Source organism: Aegilops tauschii, chromosome 6 (assembly GCF_002575655.3).
Source record: "Aegilops tauschii subsp. strangulata cultivar AL8/78 chromosome 6, Aet v6.0, whole genome shotgun sequence".
Taxonomy (NCBI): domain Eukaryota; kingdom Viridiplantae; phylum Streptophyta; class Magnoliopsida; order Poales; family Poaceae; genus Aegilops; species Aegilops tauschii.
Window position 1 is genome coordinate 133,556,265 of NC_053040.3, and position 18,250 is coordinate 133,574,514.

An 18,250-nucleotide genomic window follows, 5' to 3' on the forward strand; every position below is an offset into this window, starting at 1 on the left:
CCGACCGATCAAGTACCGAACGTACGGCACCTCCGAGTTCTACACACGTTCAGCTCGATGACGTCCCTCGAACTCCGATCCAGCCGAGTGTTGAGGGAGAGTTTTGTCAGCACGACGGCGTGGTGACGATGATGATGTTCCACCGACGCAGGGCTTCGCCTAAGCTCCGCAACGGTATTATCAAGGTGTAATTTGGTGGAGGGGAGCACCGCACACGGCTAAGAGATCTCAAGGATCAATTGTTGTGTCTATGGGGTGCCCCCCTGCCCCCGTATATAAAGGAGCAAGGAGGAGGCAGCCGGCCAAGGGAGAGGCGCGCCAAAGGGGGGAGTCCTACTCCCACCGGGAGTAGGACTCCTCCTTTCCTTGTGGGAGTAGGAGAAGGGAAGGGGGAAGGAGAAAGAAGGAAGGGGGCGCCCCCCCTCCCTAGTCCAATTCGGACTAGCCCATGGGGAGGGGTGCGGCCACCCTTTGGGGTCTTTCTCTCCTTTCCCGTATGGCCCATTAAGGCCCAATACGAATTCCCATAACTCTCCGGTACTCCGAAAAATACCCGAATCACTCGGAACCTTTCCGAAGTCCGAATATAGTCGTCCAATATATCGATCTTTACGTCTCGACCATTTCGAGACTCCTCGTCATGTCCCCGATCTCATCCGGGACTCCGAACTCCTTCGGTACATCAAAATACATAAACTCATAATAAAACTGTCATCGTAACTTTAAGCGTGCGGACCCTTCGGGTTCGAGAACTATGTAGACATGACCGAGACACCTCTCCGGTCAATAACCAATAGCGGGACCTGGATGCCCATATTGGCTCCCACATATTCTACGAAGATCTTTATCGGTCAGACCGCATAACAACATACGTTGTTCCCTTTGTCATCGGTATGTTACTTGCCCGAGATTCGATCGTCGGTATCTCGATACCTAGTTCAATCTTGTTACCGGCAAGTCTCTTTACTCGTTCCGTAATACATCATCCCGTAACTAACTCATTAGTCACAATGCTTGCAAGGCTTATAGTGATGTGCATTACCGAGTGGGCCCAGAGATACCTCTTCGACAATCGGAGTGACAAATCCTAATCTCGAAATACGCCAACCCAACAAGTACCTTTGGAGACACCTGTAGAGCACCTTTATAATCACCCAGTTACGTTGTGACGTTTGGTAGCACACAAAGTGTTCCTCCGGTAAACGGGAGTTGCATAATCTCATAGTCATAGGAACATGTATAAGTCATGAAGAAAGCAATAGCAACATACTAAACGATCGGGTGCTAAGCTAACGTAATGGGTCATGTCAATCACGTCATTCTCCTAATGAGGTGATCCCGTTAATCAAATGACAACTCATGTCTATGGCTAGGAAACATAACCATCTTTGATTAACGAGCTAGTCAAGTAGAGGCATACTAGTGACACTCTGTTTGTCTATGTATTCACACATGTATTATTTTTCTGGTTAATACAATTCTAGCATGAATAATAAACATTTATCATGATATAAGGAAATATATAATACTTTATTATTGCCTCTAGGGCATATTTCCTTCAATACTTAGTGCATCGGGTCCAATGAATTTTTTTGTGACAATACTAGAGCAATTGCCTTGGAGACGGAATCCAGATTTCACAAAAGAACCAAACACATCAACAGACGCTTCAACACCATCCGTGATCAAGTCAAGGAGGGAGACATAGAGATTTTCAAAATACATACGGATCTGAATGTGGCGGACCCGTTGACTAAGCCTCTACCACGAGCAAAACATGATCAGCACCAAGTCTCCATGGGTGTTAGAATCATTACAATATAATCTAGATTATTGACTCTAGTGCAAGTCGGAGACTGAAGGAAATATGCCCTAAAGGCAATAATAAAGTTGTTATTTATATTTCCTTATATCATGATAAATGTTTATTATTCATGCTAGAATTGTATTAACCGGAAACTTGATACATGTGTGGATACATAAACAAAACACCGTGTCCCTAGTAAGCCTCTACTAGACTAGCTCGTTAATCAAAGATGGTTAAGTTTCCTAGCCATAGACATGTGTTGTCATTTGATGAATGGGATCACATCATTAGGAGAATGATGTGATGGACAAGATCCATCTGTTAGCTTAGCATGTTGATCGTTCAGTTTTATTGCTATAGCTTTCTTCATGTCATATACATATTCCTTTGACTATGAGATTATGCAACTCCCGGGTATCGGAAGAATACCTTGTGTGCTATCTAACGTCACAACGTAATTGGGTGATTATAAGGATGTTCTACAGGTATCTCCGAAGGTGTTCATTGGGTTGGCATAGATCAAGATTAGGATTTGTCACTCCGAGTATCGGAGAGGTATCTCTGGGCCCTCTCGGTAATATACATCATAAGAAGCCTTGCAAGCAATGTGACTAATGAGTTAGTTGCGGGCTGATGCATTACGGAATGAGTAAAGAGACTTGCTGGTAACGAGATTGAACTAGGTATGAAGATACTGACGATCGAATCTCGGGCAAGTAACATACCGATGACAAAGGTAATGACGTATGTTGTCATTACGGTACGACCGATAAAGATCTTCGTAGAATATGTGGGAACCAACATGAGCATCCAGGTTCCGCTGTTGGTTATTGACCGGAGAGGTGTCTCGGTCATGTCTACATAGTTCTCGAACCCGTAGGGTCCGCACGCTTAATGTTCGATGACGATTTTGTATTATATGAGTTATGTGATTTGGTGACCGAATGTTGTTCGGAAACCCCGGATGAGATCACGAACATGACGAGGAGTCTCAAAATGGTCGAGAGGTAAAGATTGTAGGACGATAGTATTCGGACACCAGAAGTGTTCCGGGGGTACCGGGTACGTATCGGGTCACCGGAAAGGGGTTCCGGGCACCCCAAGCAAAGATACGGGCCTAATGGGACAAGAGGGAAAATGCAGCAGCCAGCATGGGCTGCTGCGCCCCCCATATAGGCCGAACCTGGAGGGGAAGGAAAGAAGGGAAGAGAGAAAGGAAGGGGAGGGATTCAGCCTCCCCCTTTCTTCCCTCCTCCCTCCTCCTTCCTTCCCTCTTTGAAAATCTCTACTCCTAATGTCTCAGTTGGTAGTCTCCGCGGTTAAATTTCGTCCTAGCAGACCCGGTTTTTTTCGTCCTCATTTCCACCTCCCACGTATCAGCGATCCCGCCCTGGTTCCAGCGCCGAACAAAAAAACGATTCCTCCGTGGAGGTAGCGATGCCTCCAGCCTCCCGGTAGCGAGCGAGGCCTCCACGTCAAAAAAAAAACCCTACGAAAATAAACCTACGAAAGAAAACCATCGAAAAAAACCACGAGCGAGGCCTGCGGGGTGCCCTCGAGCGAGAACCATGCCAGCCGCCCTCGCACAGTCGCACTCCATCCCTTCGCCGCCGGCCTCGCGCTCGCAGGATCGAGGCCTCCCCTCGATCCCTACGCTACTTCCGTTCCCCGCCACCGATCCTTTCACCGCCGCCGATCTCATCGCTACGATCCCCTTGGGGAGCCGCCGCCGATCTCGTCGGTACGATCCACGACCGAGACAATGAAAACAGCACCCAAGTCGCCCACCCGTGCCCACTCCCAGCCTTTCCTCTGGACGCGATGCACAGGATCGGCGGAGCACCACCGAGTGTAGCACCGACCACGACCTCCATTTTTCTTTGTGGGCTAGAGAAAATATTCTGCCAGATCTCTCCTAGCGCGTCCACTTTCTTCCGTGGCCAGCAGCAGCGACAAAAAATCTGGGCACTTAGGGTGAGATAGACAAGCATGATTTTCCTTTTTGTGATGATATTTGCATTCCAGAAGTAGTTCTTGCTTCATGAGATTCTGCTTATGTTTATTTTCAGATTTCAGGACTGACGTAGAGGATATGATTAGTACTTTGAGCTGATCGTGGACCTGTGGTAGTTGATATGCTTGATTGTTCTGCTCTAGATAGTTATACTATTGTTCTGTATATATAGAGATCGGAGAAGAGAGCAGCAGCCTATTACTACTGATTTTGTTCAAGCTGCTACTTGCTTACTGTTACACATCTACACAGGCAAGGCTGCTGCTTGCTGATTGCAATCCATTCATGATATGTAGATATGTATGCTTCTGCTAGGTACTTGTGAACAGGGAGACAATGAATGGACGCTTCAGTGCTAGCCGGCCGGTGGCCACGCATTGACAGCCACTGCTTGGATACATAACTCCAGCCAGCTATGGTGAGCAGACTTTGATCTTGATATGTTAGTCTGAGTGGATAAACATTACTAGATGTTCAATGTGATGTGACTGTATTGATTTTTTTTCCAGTTGCCATATGATAGAAATCAGTAGCTTGATTTGCTGTTCAACAAACGTTCATGGTACATGTGTGTGCTTGCTTTTGCCGATTCTCAAGAAAATGCTCGCTTTTTGGATGTGGTTCTTAGTTGTGGGTATTTGGTACTTATGACATTGAGAACAAAAATTGATCCTATGATCTTGTACCTTTAAATAAGAAGTTTTGGCTGTGATTAGGAGTAATCAGATTATTTACAAATCATGTGCAGAAAACTTGGATCGGTTATGGTAAAACCTCTCATGCCATATGTATCATGTGGAGACCTATGCATGATATTTTTTTCCAGTGCTATTAGAAAAGATGTTGCTTTTGAACCTTCCATCTTGAGAAACTAAAAATAGTATTTCTGTGTTTTACCTTGCTCTAATATTTGTTCCCCAGGTTGAGAATGGCAAGAAGATGCTTATACTCCATGGTACAAAGTGCTATTGGTGCAGTTTTGAACTCCTTGCTGACAGATCATTTTCACCTGATGCACGATCGTTATGTGAAGTGCGCCAACAATAACATCATCAAGCCATTTGAGTGTAATGGTGGAACTCCCTGGAGGTATTCTCCCTTAAATCTTATTGTAACCCTTATTCACATTTCCTATTGTGTAGTTGGTGACAATAAGGAATTGTTATTCACTATGTTAAAGATTAAATCGATGTTGCTACCTAAAGTAAAATGACTTCATGAGCTAGATAGTGAATTTCTGAGCACCAATATAGAACATATCTGAATCCTTTCCCATATCTGTCATAATGATCTTTTCATTTTTCTAGAGAATATTATTCTACATTATTTTCAACCGCTACCTTTTATCTGTTTGCAGTATGACTGTATGGTTTTCATTCAAAGAAGAGGCCCAACAATATCTTTTGGGACTTTTTATCACCACATATATGATCTTATTGAACTAGGAGTCGAGAATTACAGTTCCCCAAAAGATCATATATGCTTGATGTGTGTGAACATATTGCAGGCAGACGGTTCCAGTGATGACTCAGTTCCCTGCACAGCTTCACCAAGAGGCATCTGTTGCATGAGATGTTGTATTCTCACCTCTCAAACTATCTGTATTCTGATTTTCTCACTAGGTGTTTGATAAAATGCCCGCCCGAGCAAACAATTTGTTGTGTGCTACCTAAGAGATGCAAGTTGGATGTGGAGGAGAATCATGTACAATCCTTAGGTTCTATGGTTAATCTGTTTAACCTAGGAGGTGGTCATCAAGTTTGAGATGGCAAGTGTAGGTGCTATATGCTGTTTTCCATGAACCAATAAAATGCATTGGCTATTTTTCTACTCAGATTTGTTTGTTATTTCTGATGGAACATGAAAATACTTCTGAAAGGATTATAATTTCTACCTGAGATTTCAGTTGTTTTTGTAGACAGTAAAACTCCAGCTGTTATTTTGCTAGATGGGTCGGTATCATCCCAACATTGAACACGGAAGTTAAGGAATTGAGGTGATGTTGCTTCTTCCCAGTTACTTATAGGGTGATATATAAGTATGCCTATGCTTTCCAAGTATGCTCATATGTTTGAACCAATAAATCTTCCAACTACTGATAGCTATATTTGGCTAAGTAGCACAGCATGATAGCAGGCAGTAAAAGGAGTACTGCTACCATAGATATATGGAAATTTGTGGTTGTATTTTGTATGACCAGTGGAAAAAAAATACTGGGAATAATCATGTACGCAATGACGGCGTACGTTCTTTAGTTTTGAAATGGTTCTCGAGATGGGCGTCTATACGATGAGACATCATGTAACACCCACGATGCGGCCATATCTCCCATGTGTCGAGGCACGACTTAGAGGCATAACCGGATTGTGGTTTTGTCGCAAGAAGGGCCATCTTCACACAATCCCAAGTAATGAACAAGAAAGGGATAAAGAGTTGGCTTACAATCGCCATTTCACACAATACATAATAAAAATCATACATCAATCAGAGTACACACATGGACCGACTACGGTCAAAGCCAAAAGAAAAGAAGATAACCCCAAATGCTAGATCCCCGATCGTCCCAACTGGGCTTCACTACTGATCAACAGGAAAACGAAACACAGTAATGGCCAAGGTCTTCGTCGAACTCCCACTTGAGCTCGGTTGCGTCATCTGCACTGGTATCATCGGCACCTGCAACTGTATTGGAAGTATCTGTGAGTCACGAGGACTCAGCAATCTCACACCCGCGAGGTCAAGACTATTTAAGCTAATAGGAAGGATGGGGTAATGAGGTGGAGCTGCAGCAAGCACTAAGCATATATGGTGGCTAACATACGCAAATAAGAGCGAGAAGAGGAGCAACGGAACGGTCGTCAACTAGTAATGATCAAGAAGTGATCCTGAACTCCTACTTACGCACAACCATAACACAAGAACCGTGTTCACTTCCCGGACTCTGCCGAGAAGAGACCATCACGGCTACACACGCGGTTGATGTATTTTAATTAAGTCAAATGCCAAGTTCTCTACAACCGGACATTAACAAATTCCCATCTGCGACATAACCACGGGCACGGCTCTCGAAAGTTTATACCCTGCAGGGGTGTCCCAACTTATCCCATTATAAGCTCTCACGGTCAACGAAGGATAAACCTTCTCCCGGGAGGACCCGATCAGTCTCGGAATCCCGGTTTACAAGACATTTCGACAATGGTAAAACAAGACCAGCAAAGCCGCCCGATGTGCCGACAAATCCCGATAGGAGCTGCACATATCTCGTTCTCAGGGCAACACCGGATGAGACATCCTACGAGTAAAACCAGACCTCGAGTTTCCACGAGGGGGCCCCGCAGTCTACTCAGTTCGAACCAACACTCGAAGGAGCACTGGCCCGGGGGGTGCTAAAATAAGATGACCCTTGAGTCTACAGAACCCAAGGAAAAAAGAGATAGATGGTAGCAAATGGTAAACCAAGGTTGGGCCTTGCTGGAGGAGTTTTATTCAAAGCGAACTGTCAAGGGGGTCCCATAAATCACCCAGCCGCGTAAGAAACGCAAAATCAAGGAACATAACACCGGTATGACGGAAACTAGGGCGGCAAGAGTGGAACAAAACACCAGGCATAAGACCGAGCCTTCCACCCTTTATCAAATATATAGATGCATTAATTAAATAAGAGATATTGTGATATCCCAACATAACCATAATCCAACATGGAGCAATCTTCATCTTCTCCTGCAACTAGCAACGCTATAAGAGGGGCTGAGCAAAAGCGGTAACATAGCCAAACAATGGTTTGCTAGGAAGGGTGACAAAGGTTAGAAGTGGTTTCATGGCAATTTGGGAGGCATGATATAGCAAGTGGTAGGTAGTGCAGCATAGCAATAGAGCGAACAACTAGCAAGCAAAGATAGAAGTGATTTCGAGGGTATGGTCATCTTGCCTGAAATCCCGCTAGGAAGAAGAACAAGTCCATGAAGAAGACAAACGGACGAAGTCGAACAAATCCTCACAACTCCGGAACGAAACCGAAGCTAACGAGAGAAGCAAACCGGAAAGAAACAAACAACATAGTAAACAAACAATCATAAACATGGCATGATGCACAATCAAGTATGATGCATGTCCAGTTTAAAGAGGCATGGCATGGCAAAGTGCACAAACGAAACTACAAATTAAGTGGAGCTTAATATGCAACGAGTTGCATATTGACGAAACACCACATCAATTATTTAGTTCTCTCTCATTATGTACTCGACCATATTAAATGTTGATTAACATGGCAAGAGGGTGAAGCATAAATAAACTAACTATTTAGGCAAGTTTAAATGAGGCCGGAACAACAAACAACAATTCCGGAAAAATCCTCATATGCATAAAGCAATCTAAATGCAAACACGATTTTAAACATTTAAATGTTTTTATCATGATGCGAATGACATATGCAGGTTTTATGCAATTTTATGAAAATGTTGACATGAGCATGTTATGAAGCATTTGACACCGTGGTGGAAGAAAGGGGTGCCACGGCAACGAATCCGAAAATGATGCCACGGCAACATATCGGTTCCGATAGCTCACGGAGATACCGGTGCAAAAGAAGTGGGCGTGAGCGTGTCATGCAAGGATGGTGGGGTGCTCCCGGATTCCGGGTACCCACGGTACGGCGGCATGGCAATCGAGGAACGTGCAAAGACCTCTCTCGGACACGGTGCACACACGAGCAACTCATAACAACACATGCATTCGTTCTCGGGCGGCGTCTCGGGGTTATACCTTTGAAGCGTGCGTTTCAGAACGGATCAAGTCGGTGCGATGTAGAGGAAGTAGACGTTCTCGGAACGGTCGTAGGAAGTAGTTGTACACGTTTCGTAGATGAACTTGGCGTAACCGTGCGGTAGTCGAACTTGGCGACGGTAGTGGTACACGTTGTCTTGTCGAAACCGAGCGACGGTAGTCGTACACGTCGTCTTGACGAATCCGAGCGACGGTAGTCGTACACGACATGTTATGGAAGTAGTGGTACACATATCATAGAGGAACTTGACAGAATCCAGTCCCCGGGGTCGTCGCGGTACTTGTAGCTCGTGTAACTCCACCGTTCGTTGCGTAATCGTACATGGGTCTCGGGTCTTGGTCCTTCTTCTTCTGCTTGCTTCCGTCGGACTTGGCATGCTTGGACGATGGCAGTGGAGCCTGCAGCTCTAGGTCAAGGGAGGGGTTGCAGGGGGCGCGGTTCCGGCGAAGCGGAGGCAGCGGCGGCGAGGCTTGGGGCTGGCGACGAGGATCCGGGCGAGGACGACGTCCAGCAGAGGCCAGCGGCAGCGCACGTCCATGGCCCACGCGAGGACGAGCAGGACGTCGAGGAGGGCAGCTGAGGCGACGGGCGAGGCCGAGACGAGGTCAACGACGGCCGGGACGGAGGGTAGCGTGCGGCGGACGGAGCAGCGGCGGGGCGGGCGGAGCAGCTCCGGCGGTGGCGGGGTACACGGCGAGGACGAGCAGGCCGTTGTGTTGGAAATAGGCCCTAGAGGCAATAATAAATGGTTATTATTATATTTCTTTGTTCATGATAATTGTCTATTATTCATGCTATAATTGTATTGTCCGGAAATCGTAATACATGTGTGAATACATAGACCACAACGTGTCCCTAGTAAGCCTCTAGTTGACTAGCTCGTTGATCAACAGATAGTCATGGTTTCCTGACTATGGACATTGGATGTCATTGATAACGGGATCACATCATTAGGAGAATGATGTGATGGACAAGACCCAATCCTAAGCATAGCATAAAAGATCGTGTAGTTTTGTTTGCTAGAGCTTTTCCAATGTCAAGTATCTTTTCCTTAGACCATGAGATCGTGCAACTCCCGGATACTGTAGGAGTGCTTTGGGTGTGCCAAACGTCACAACGTAACTGGGTGACTATAAAGGGGCACTACGGGTATCTCCGAAAGTGTCTGTTGGGTTGGCACGAATCGAGACTGGGATTTGTCACTCCGTGTGACGGAGAGGTATCTCTGGGCCCACTCGGTAATGCATCATCATAATGAGCTCAATGTGACTAAGGCGTTAGTCACGGGATCATGCATTGCGGTACGAGTAAAGAGACTTGCCGGTAACGAGATTGAACAAGGTATTGGGATACCGACGATCGAATCTCGGGCAAGTAACATACCGATTGACAAAGGGAATTGTATACGGGATTGATTGAATCCTCGACACCGTGGTTCATCCGATGAGATCATCGTGGAACATGTGGGAGCCAACATGGGTATCCAGATCCCGCTGTTGGTTATTGACCGGAGAGGCGTCTCGGTCATGTCTGCATGTCTCCCGAACCCGTAGGGTCTACACACTTAAGGTCCGGTGACGCTAGGGTTGTAGAGATATATGTATGTGGAAACCCGAAAGTTGTTCGGAGTCCCGGATGAGATCCCGGACGTCACGAGAGGTTCCGGAATGGTCCGGAGGTGAAGAATTATATATAGGAAGTCCAGTTTCGGCCACCGGGAAAGTTTCGGGGGTTATCGGTATTGTACCGGGACCACCGGAAGGGTCCCGGGGGTCCACCGGGTGGGGCCACCTGTCCCGGAGGGCCCCGTGGGCTGAAAGTGGAAGGGAACCAGCCCCTAGTGGGCTGGGGCGCCCCCCTTGGGCCTCCCCCCATGCGCCTAGGGTTGGGAACCCTAGGGGGAGTTCCCCCTTGCCTTGGGGGGCAAGGCACCCCTTCCCCCCCACTTGGCCGCCCCCCCCCCTTGGATTTGATCTCCAGGGCCGGTGCTCCCCCAGGGGGCCTATATAAAGGGGGGGGAGGGAGGGCAGCACACAACAGCCTTGGGCGCCTCCCTCCTCCCCTGCAACACCTCTCTCTCTCTCTCGTAGAAGCTCGGCGAAGCCCTGCACGAGACCCGCTACATTCACCACCACGCCGTCGTGCTGCTGGATCTCCATCAACCTCTCCTTCCCCCTTGCTGGATCAAGAAGGAGGAGACGTCGCTGCACCGTACGTGTGTTGAACGCGGAGGTGCCGTCCGTTCGGCACTCGGTCATCGGTGATTTGGATCACGGCGAGTACGACTCCGTCATCCACGTTCATTGGAACGCTTCCGCTCGCGATCTACAAGGGTATGTAGATGCACTCCCTTCCCTTCGTTGCTAGTATACTCCATAGATGCATCTTGGTGAACATAGGAAAATTTTAAAATTATGCTACGATTCCCAACAGTGGCATCATGAGCGAGGCCTATGCGTAGTTACTATGCACGAGTAGAACACAAAGCAGTTGTGGGCGTTGAGTTTGCCAATTCTTCTTGCCGCTACTAGTCGTTTCTTGTTTCGGCGGCATTGTAGGATGAAGCGGCCCGGACCGACCTTACACGTACGCTTACGTGAGACTGGTTCCACCGACTGACATGCACAAGTTGCATAAGGTGGCTAGCGGGTGTCTGTCTCTCCTACTTTAGTCGGAACGGATTCGATGAAAAGGGTCCTTATGAAGGGTAAATAGAAATTGGCAAATCACGTTGTGGTCATACGTAGGTAAGAAACGTTCTTGCTAGAAACCTACAAACCACGTAAAAACTTGCAACAACAATTAGAGGACGTCTAACTTGTTTTTGCAGCAAGTGCTATGTGATGTGATATGGCCAGAAGATGTGATGAATGATATATGTGATGTATGAGATTGATCATATTCTTGTAATAGGAATCACGACTTGCATGTCGATGAGTATGACAACCGGCAGGAGCCATAGGAGTTGTCTTTATTATTTTGTATGACCTGCGTGTCATTAAATAAACGCCATGTAAATTACTTTACTTTATTGCTAAACGCGTTAGCCATAGAAGTAGAAGTAATCATTGGCGTGACGACTTCATGAAGACACAATGATGGAGATCATGATGATGGAGATCATGGTGTCATGCCGGTGACAAAGATGATCATGGTGCCCCGAAGATGGAGATCAAAGGAGCATGATGATATTGGCCATATCATGTCACTATTTGATTGCATGTGATGTTTATCATGTTTTTGCATCTTATTTGCTTAGAACGACGGTAGTAAGTAAGATGATCCCTTATAATAATTTCAAGAAAGTGTTCACCCTAACTGTGCACCGTTTCGAAGGTTCGTTGTTTCGAAGCACCACGTGATGATCGGGTGTGATAGATTCTAACGTTCGAATACAACGGGTGTTGACGAGCCTAGCATGTACAGACATGGCCTCGGAACACACGCAATACACTTAGGTTAACTTGACGAGCCTAGCATGTACAGACATGGCCTCGGAACACGGAGGACCGAAAGGTCGAGCATGAGTCGTATAGAAGATACGATCAACATGGAGATGTTCACCGATCTTGACTAGTCCGTCTCACGTGATGATCGGACACGGCCTAGTTGAATTCGGATCATGTTTCACTTAGATGACTAGAGGGATGTCTATCTGAGTGGGAGTTCATTAAATAATTTGATTATATGAACTTAATTATCATGAACTTAGTCTAAAATCTTTACACTATGTATTATAGATCAAATGGCCAACGTTGTCCTCAATTTCAACGCGTTCCTAGAGAAAACCAAGCTGAAAGATGATGGCAGCAACTATACGGACTGGGTCCGGAACCTGAGGATCATCCTCATAGCAGCCAAGAAAGATTATGTCCTAGAAGCACCGCTAGGTGAAGCACCAATCCCTGAGAACCAAGACGTTATGAACGCTTGGCAGCAGCGTGCTGATGATTACTCCCTCGTTCAGTGCGGCATGCTTTACAGCTTAGAACCGGGTCTCCAAAAGCGTTTTGAGAAACATGGAGCATATGAGATGTTCGAGGAGCTGAAAGTGGTTTTTCAAGCTCATGCCCGGGTCGAGAGATATGATGTCTCCGACAAGTTCTTCAGCTGTAAAATGGAGGAGAACAGTTCTGTTAGTGAGCACATACTCAGAATGTCTGGGTTGCACAACCGCTTGTCTCAGCTGGGAGTTAATCTCCCGGATGACGCGGTCATTGACAGAATCCTCCAGTCGCTTCCACCGAGCTACAAGAGCTTTGTGATGAACTACAATATGCAGGGGATGGAAAAGACCATTCCCGAGGTATATTCAATGCTGAAATCAGCTGAGGTAGAGATCAGAAAAGAACATCAAGTGTTGATGGTGAATAAAACCACTAAGTTCAAGAAGGGCAAGGGTAAGAAGAACTTCAAGAAGGACGGCAAGGGAGTTGCCGCGCCCGGTAAGCCAGTTACCGGGAAGAAGTCAAAGAATGGACCCAAGCCCGAGACTGAGTGCTTTTATTGCAAGGGAAGTGGTCACTGGAAGCGGAACTGCCCCAAATACTTAGCGGACAAGAAGAAGGCCGGCAACACCCAAGGTATATGTGATATACTAGTAACTGATGTGTACCTTACCAGTACTCGTAGTAGCTCCTGGGTATTTGATACCGGTGCGGTTGCTCATATTTGTAACTCAAAACAGGAACTACGGAATAAACGGAGACTGGCGAAGGACGAGGTGACGATGCGCGTCGGGAATGGTTCCAAGGTCGATGTGATCGCCGTCGGCACGCTACCTCTGCATCTCCCTACGGGATTAGTTTTAAACCTCAATAATTGTTATTTAGTGCCAGCTTTGAGCATGAACATTGTATCTGGATCTCGTTTAATTCGAGATGGCTACTCATTTAAATCCGAGAATAATGGTTGTTCTATTTATTTGAGAGATATGTTTTATGGTCATGCCCCGCTGGTCAATGGTTTATTTTTGATGAATCTCGAACGTGATGTTACACATGTTCATAGTGTGAATACCAAAAGATGTAAAGTTGACGACGATAGTCCCACATACTTGTGGCACTGCCGCCTTGGTCACATTGGTGTCAAGCGCATGAAGAAGCTCCATGCAGATGGACTTTTGGAGTCTCTTGATTACGAATCATTTGACACGTGCGAACCATGCCTCATGGGTAAGATGACCAAGACTCCGTTCTCCGGAACAATGGAGCGAGCAACCAACTTATTGGAAATCATACATACCGATGTGTGCGGTCCAATGAGTGTTGAGGCTCGCGGAGGATATCGTTATGTTCTCACTCTCACTGATGATTTAAGTAGATATGGATATGTCTACCTAATGAAACACAAGTCTGAAACCTTTGAAAAGTTCAAGGAATTTCAGAGTGAAGTCGAGAATCAACGTGACAGGAAAATAAAATTCTTACGATCAAATCGTGGTGGAGAATATTTAAGTCACGAGTTTGGTGCACACTTAAGGAAATGTGGAATAGTTTCACAACTCACGCCGCCTGGAACACCTCAGAGAAATGGTGTGTCCGAACGTCATAATCGCACTCTATTGGATATGGTGCGATCTATGATGTCTCTTACCGATTTATCGCTCTCATTTTGGGGCTATGCTTTAGAGACTGCCGCATTCACTTTAAATAGGGCACCGTCTAAATCCGTTGAGACGACACCGTATGAATTATGGTTTGGGAAGAAACCTAAGCTGTCGTTTCTAAAAGTTTGGGGATGCGATGCTTATGTCAAGAAACTTCAACCTGAAAAGCTCGAACCCAAATCGGAAAAATGCGTCTTCATAGGATAACCTAAGGAAACTATTGGGTATACCTTCTACCTCAGATCCGAAGGCAAGATCTTCGTTGCCAAGAACGGGTCCTTTCTGGAGAAGGAGTTTCTCTCGAAAGAATTGAGTGGGAGGAAAGTGGAACTTGATGAGGTGATAGTCACCCCTTCCGAACCGGAAAGTAGCGCAGCGCGGGAAAATGTTCCTGTGGTGCCTACACCGACTGGGGAGGAAGTTAATGATGATGATCATGAAGCTTCAGATCAAGTTGCTGAACTTCGTAGGTCCACAAGGACACGTTCCGCACCAGAGTGGTACGGCAACCCTGTCCTGGAAATCATGTTGTTAGACAACGGTGAACCTTCGAACTATGAAGAAGCGATGGCAGGCCCGGATTCCGACAAATGGCTAGAAGCCATGAAATCCGAGATAGAATCCATGTATGAAAACAAAGTATGGACTTTGGCTGACTTGCCCGATGAGCGGCGAGCCATAGAAAACAAATGGATCTTTAAGAAGAAGACGGACGCAGATGGTAATGTGACCATCTACAAAGCTTGACTTGTCGCTAAGGGTTATCGACAAGTTCAAGGGGTTGACTACGATGAGACTTTCTCACCCGTAGCGAAGCTGAAGTCCGTCCGAATCATGTTAGCAATTGCCGCATACTATGATTATGAGATATGGCAGATGGACGTCAAAACGGCATTCCTTAATGGCTTCCTTAAGGAAGAGTTGTATATGATGCAGCCGGAAGGTTTTGTCGATCCTAAGAATGCTAACAAAGTGTGCAAGCTCCAGCGCTCAATCTATGGGCTGGTGCAAGCATCTCGGAGTTAGAACATTTGCTTTGATGAGATGATCAAAGCGTTTGGGTTTACACAGACTTATGGAGAAGCCTGTGTTTACAAGAAAGTGAGTGGGAGCTCTGTAGCATTTCTCATATTATATGTGGATGACATATTATTGATGGGAAATGATATAGAATTCTTGGAAAGTATAAAGGCCTATTTGAATAAGTGTTTTTCAATGAAGGACCTTGGAGAAGCTGCTTATATATTAGGCATCAAGATCTATAGAGATAGATCAAGACGCCTCATTGGTCTTTCACAGAGTACATACCTTGACAAGATATTGAAGAAGTTCAGTATGGATCAGTCCAAGAAGGGGTTCTTGCCTGTATTGCAAGGTGTGCAATTGAGCACGGCTCAATGCCCGACCACGGCAGAAGATATAGAACAGATGAGTGTCATCCCCTATGCCTCGGCCATAGGGTCTATTATGTATGCCATGCTGTGTACCAGACCTGATATAAACCTTGCCGTAAGTTTGGTAGGAAGGTACCAAAGTAATCCCGGCAAGGAACACTGGACAGCGGTCAAGAATATCCTGAAGTACCTGAAGAGGACTAAGGATATGTTTCTCGTTTATGGAGGTGACGAAGAGCTCGTCGTAAAGGGTTACGTCGACGCTAGCTTCGACACAGATCTGGATGACTCGAAGTCACAGACCGGATACGTGTATATTTTGAATAGAGGAGCAGTAAGCTGGTGCAGTTGCAAGCAAAGCGTCGTGGCGGGATCTACATGTGAAGCGGAGTACATGGCAGCCTCAGAGGCAGCACAGGAAGCAGTCTGGATGAAGGAGTTCATTACCGACCTAGGGGTGATTCCCAATGCGTCGGGCCCAATGACTCTCTTCTGTGACAACACTGGAGCTATTGCCCTTGCGAAGGAGCCCAGGTTTCACAGGAAGACCAGGCATATCAAGTGTCGCTTCAACTCCATTCGTGAAAGTGTTCAAAATGGAGACATAGATATTTGTAAAGTACATACGGACCTGAATGTAGCAGATCCGTTGACTAAACCTCTCCCTAGGGCAAAACATGATCAACACCAGGACGCAATGGGTGTTCGATTCATCACAATGTAACTAGATTATTGACTCTAGTGCAAGTGGGAGACTGTTGGAAATATGCCCTAGAGGCAATAATAAATGGTTATTATTATATTTCTTTGTTCATGATAATTGTCTATTATTCATGCTATAATTGTATTGTCCGGAAATCGTAATACATGTGTGAATACATAGACCACAACGTGTCCCTAGTAAGCCTCTAGTTGACTAGCTCGTTGATCAACAGATAGTCATGGTTTCCTGACTATGGACATTGGATGTCATTGATAACGGGATCACATCATTAGGAGAATGATGTGATGGACAAGACCCAATCCTAAGCATAGCATAAAAGATTGTGTAGTTTCGTTTGCTAGAGCTTTTCCAATGTCAAGTATCTTTTCCTTAGACCATGAGATCGTGCAACTCCCGGATACTGTAGGAGTGCTTTGGGTGTGCCAAACGTCACAACGTAACTGGGTGACTATAAATGGGCACTACGGGTATCTCCGAAAGTGTCTGTTGGGTTGGCACGGATCGAGACTGGGATTTGTCACTCCGTGTGACGGAGAGGTATCTCTGGACCCACTCGGTAATGCATCATCATAATGAGCTCAATGTGACTAAGGCGTTAGTCACGGGATCATGCATTGCGGTACGAGTAAAGAGACTTGTCGGTAACGAGATTGAACAAGGTATTGGGATACCGACGATCGAATCTCGGGCAAGTAACATACCGATTGACAAAGGGAATTGTATACGGGATTGATTGAATCCTCGACACCGTGGTTCATCCGATGAGATCATCGTGGAACATGTGGGAGCCAACATGGGTATCCAGATCCCGCTGTTGGTTATTGACCGGAGAGGCGTCTCGGTCATGTCAGCATGTCTCCCGAACCCGTAGGGTCTACACACTTAAGGTCCGGTGACGCTAGGGTTGTAGAGATATATGTATGCGGAAACCCGAAAGTTGTTCGGAGTCCCGGGTGAGATCCCGGACATCACGAGAGGTTCCGGAATGGTCCGGAGGTGAAGAATTATATATAGGAAGTCCAGTTTCGGCCACCGGGAAAGTTTCGGGGGTTATCGGTATTGTACCGGGACCACCGGAAGGGTCCCGGGGGTCCACCGGGTGGGGCCACCTGTCCCGGAGGGCCCCGTGGGCTGAAAGTGGAAGGGAACCAGCCCCTAGTGGGCTGGGGCGCCCCCCTTGGGCCTCCCCCCATGCGCCTAGGGTTGGGAACCCTAGGGGGAGTTCCCCCTTGCCTTGGGGGGCAAGGCACCCCTTCCCCCCCACTTGGCCGCCCCCCCCCCTTGGATTTGATCTCCAGGGCCGGTGCCCCCCCAGGGGGCCCATATAAAGGGGGGGGGGAGGGAGGGCAGCACACAACAGCCTTGGGCGCCTCCCTCCTCCCCTGCAACACCTCTCTCTCTCTCGTAGAAGCTCGGCGAAGCCCTGCACGAGACCCGCTACATCCACCACCACGCCGTCGTGCTGCTGGATCTCCATCAACCTCTCCTTCCCCCTTGCTGGATCAAGAAGGAGGAGACGTCGCTGCACCGTACGTGTGTTGAACGCGGAGGTGTCGTCCGTTCGGCACTCGGTCATCGGTGATTTGGATCACGGCGAGTACGACTCCGTCATCCACGTTCATTGGAACGCTTCCGCTCGCGATCTACAAGGGTATGTAGATGCACTCCCTTCCCTTCGTTGCTAGTATACTCCATAGATGCATCTTGGTGAACGTAGGAAAATTTTAAAATTATGCTACGATTCCCAACACGTTGGTGATGACTGGAGGCGGAGGCGCGGCGAACTGCAGAGGAGACGAGGCGGCGCTTGGGACTCGGTGTCGCGGGGAAGGAGCAGCTCCGGTGCTGCGGCGACGGAGACGGCAGTGGAGCGACGTCCTGGGCAGCGCGGCGAGGCGAAGCCCGGCGGCAGCGAGCGGG

At 47.1% G+C, this 18,250-nt stretch overlaps 1 long non-coding RNA gene across 4 annotated transcripts in view; it reads left to right on the plus strand.

The window, feature by feature from the left end:
• The first annotated feature begins 3,340 nt into the window (after positions 1-3,340).
• Positions 3,341-18,250, plus strand: part of LOC123494337 (uncharacterized) — a 30,998-nt gene continuing 16,088 nt past the window's right edge. For 3 of the 4 annotated variants that reach the window (XR_012187400.1, XR_012187399.1, XR_012187398.1), the window contains exons 1-5: positions 3,341-3,781; positions 4,137-4,239; positions 4,743-4,910; positions 5,179-5,595; positions 5,744-5,817. This is a non-coding gene — a long non-coding RNA (uncharacterized lncRNA). Of the gene's footprint in view, positions 3,782-3,876; positions 3,934-4,136; positions 4,240-4,742; positions 4,911-5,178; positions 5,596-5,743; positions 5,818-18,250 lie in introns of all 4 variants that reach the window. The other variant, XR_012187397.1, reaches the window with a different exon arrangement.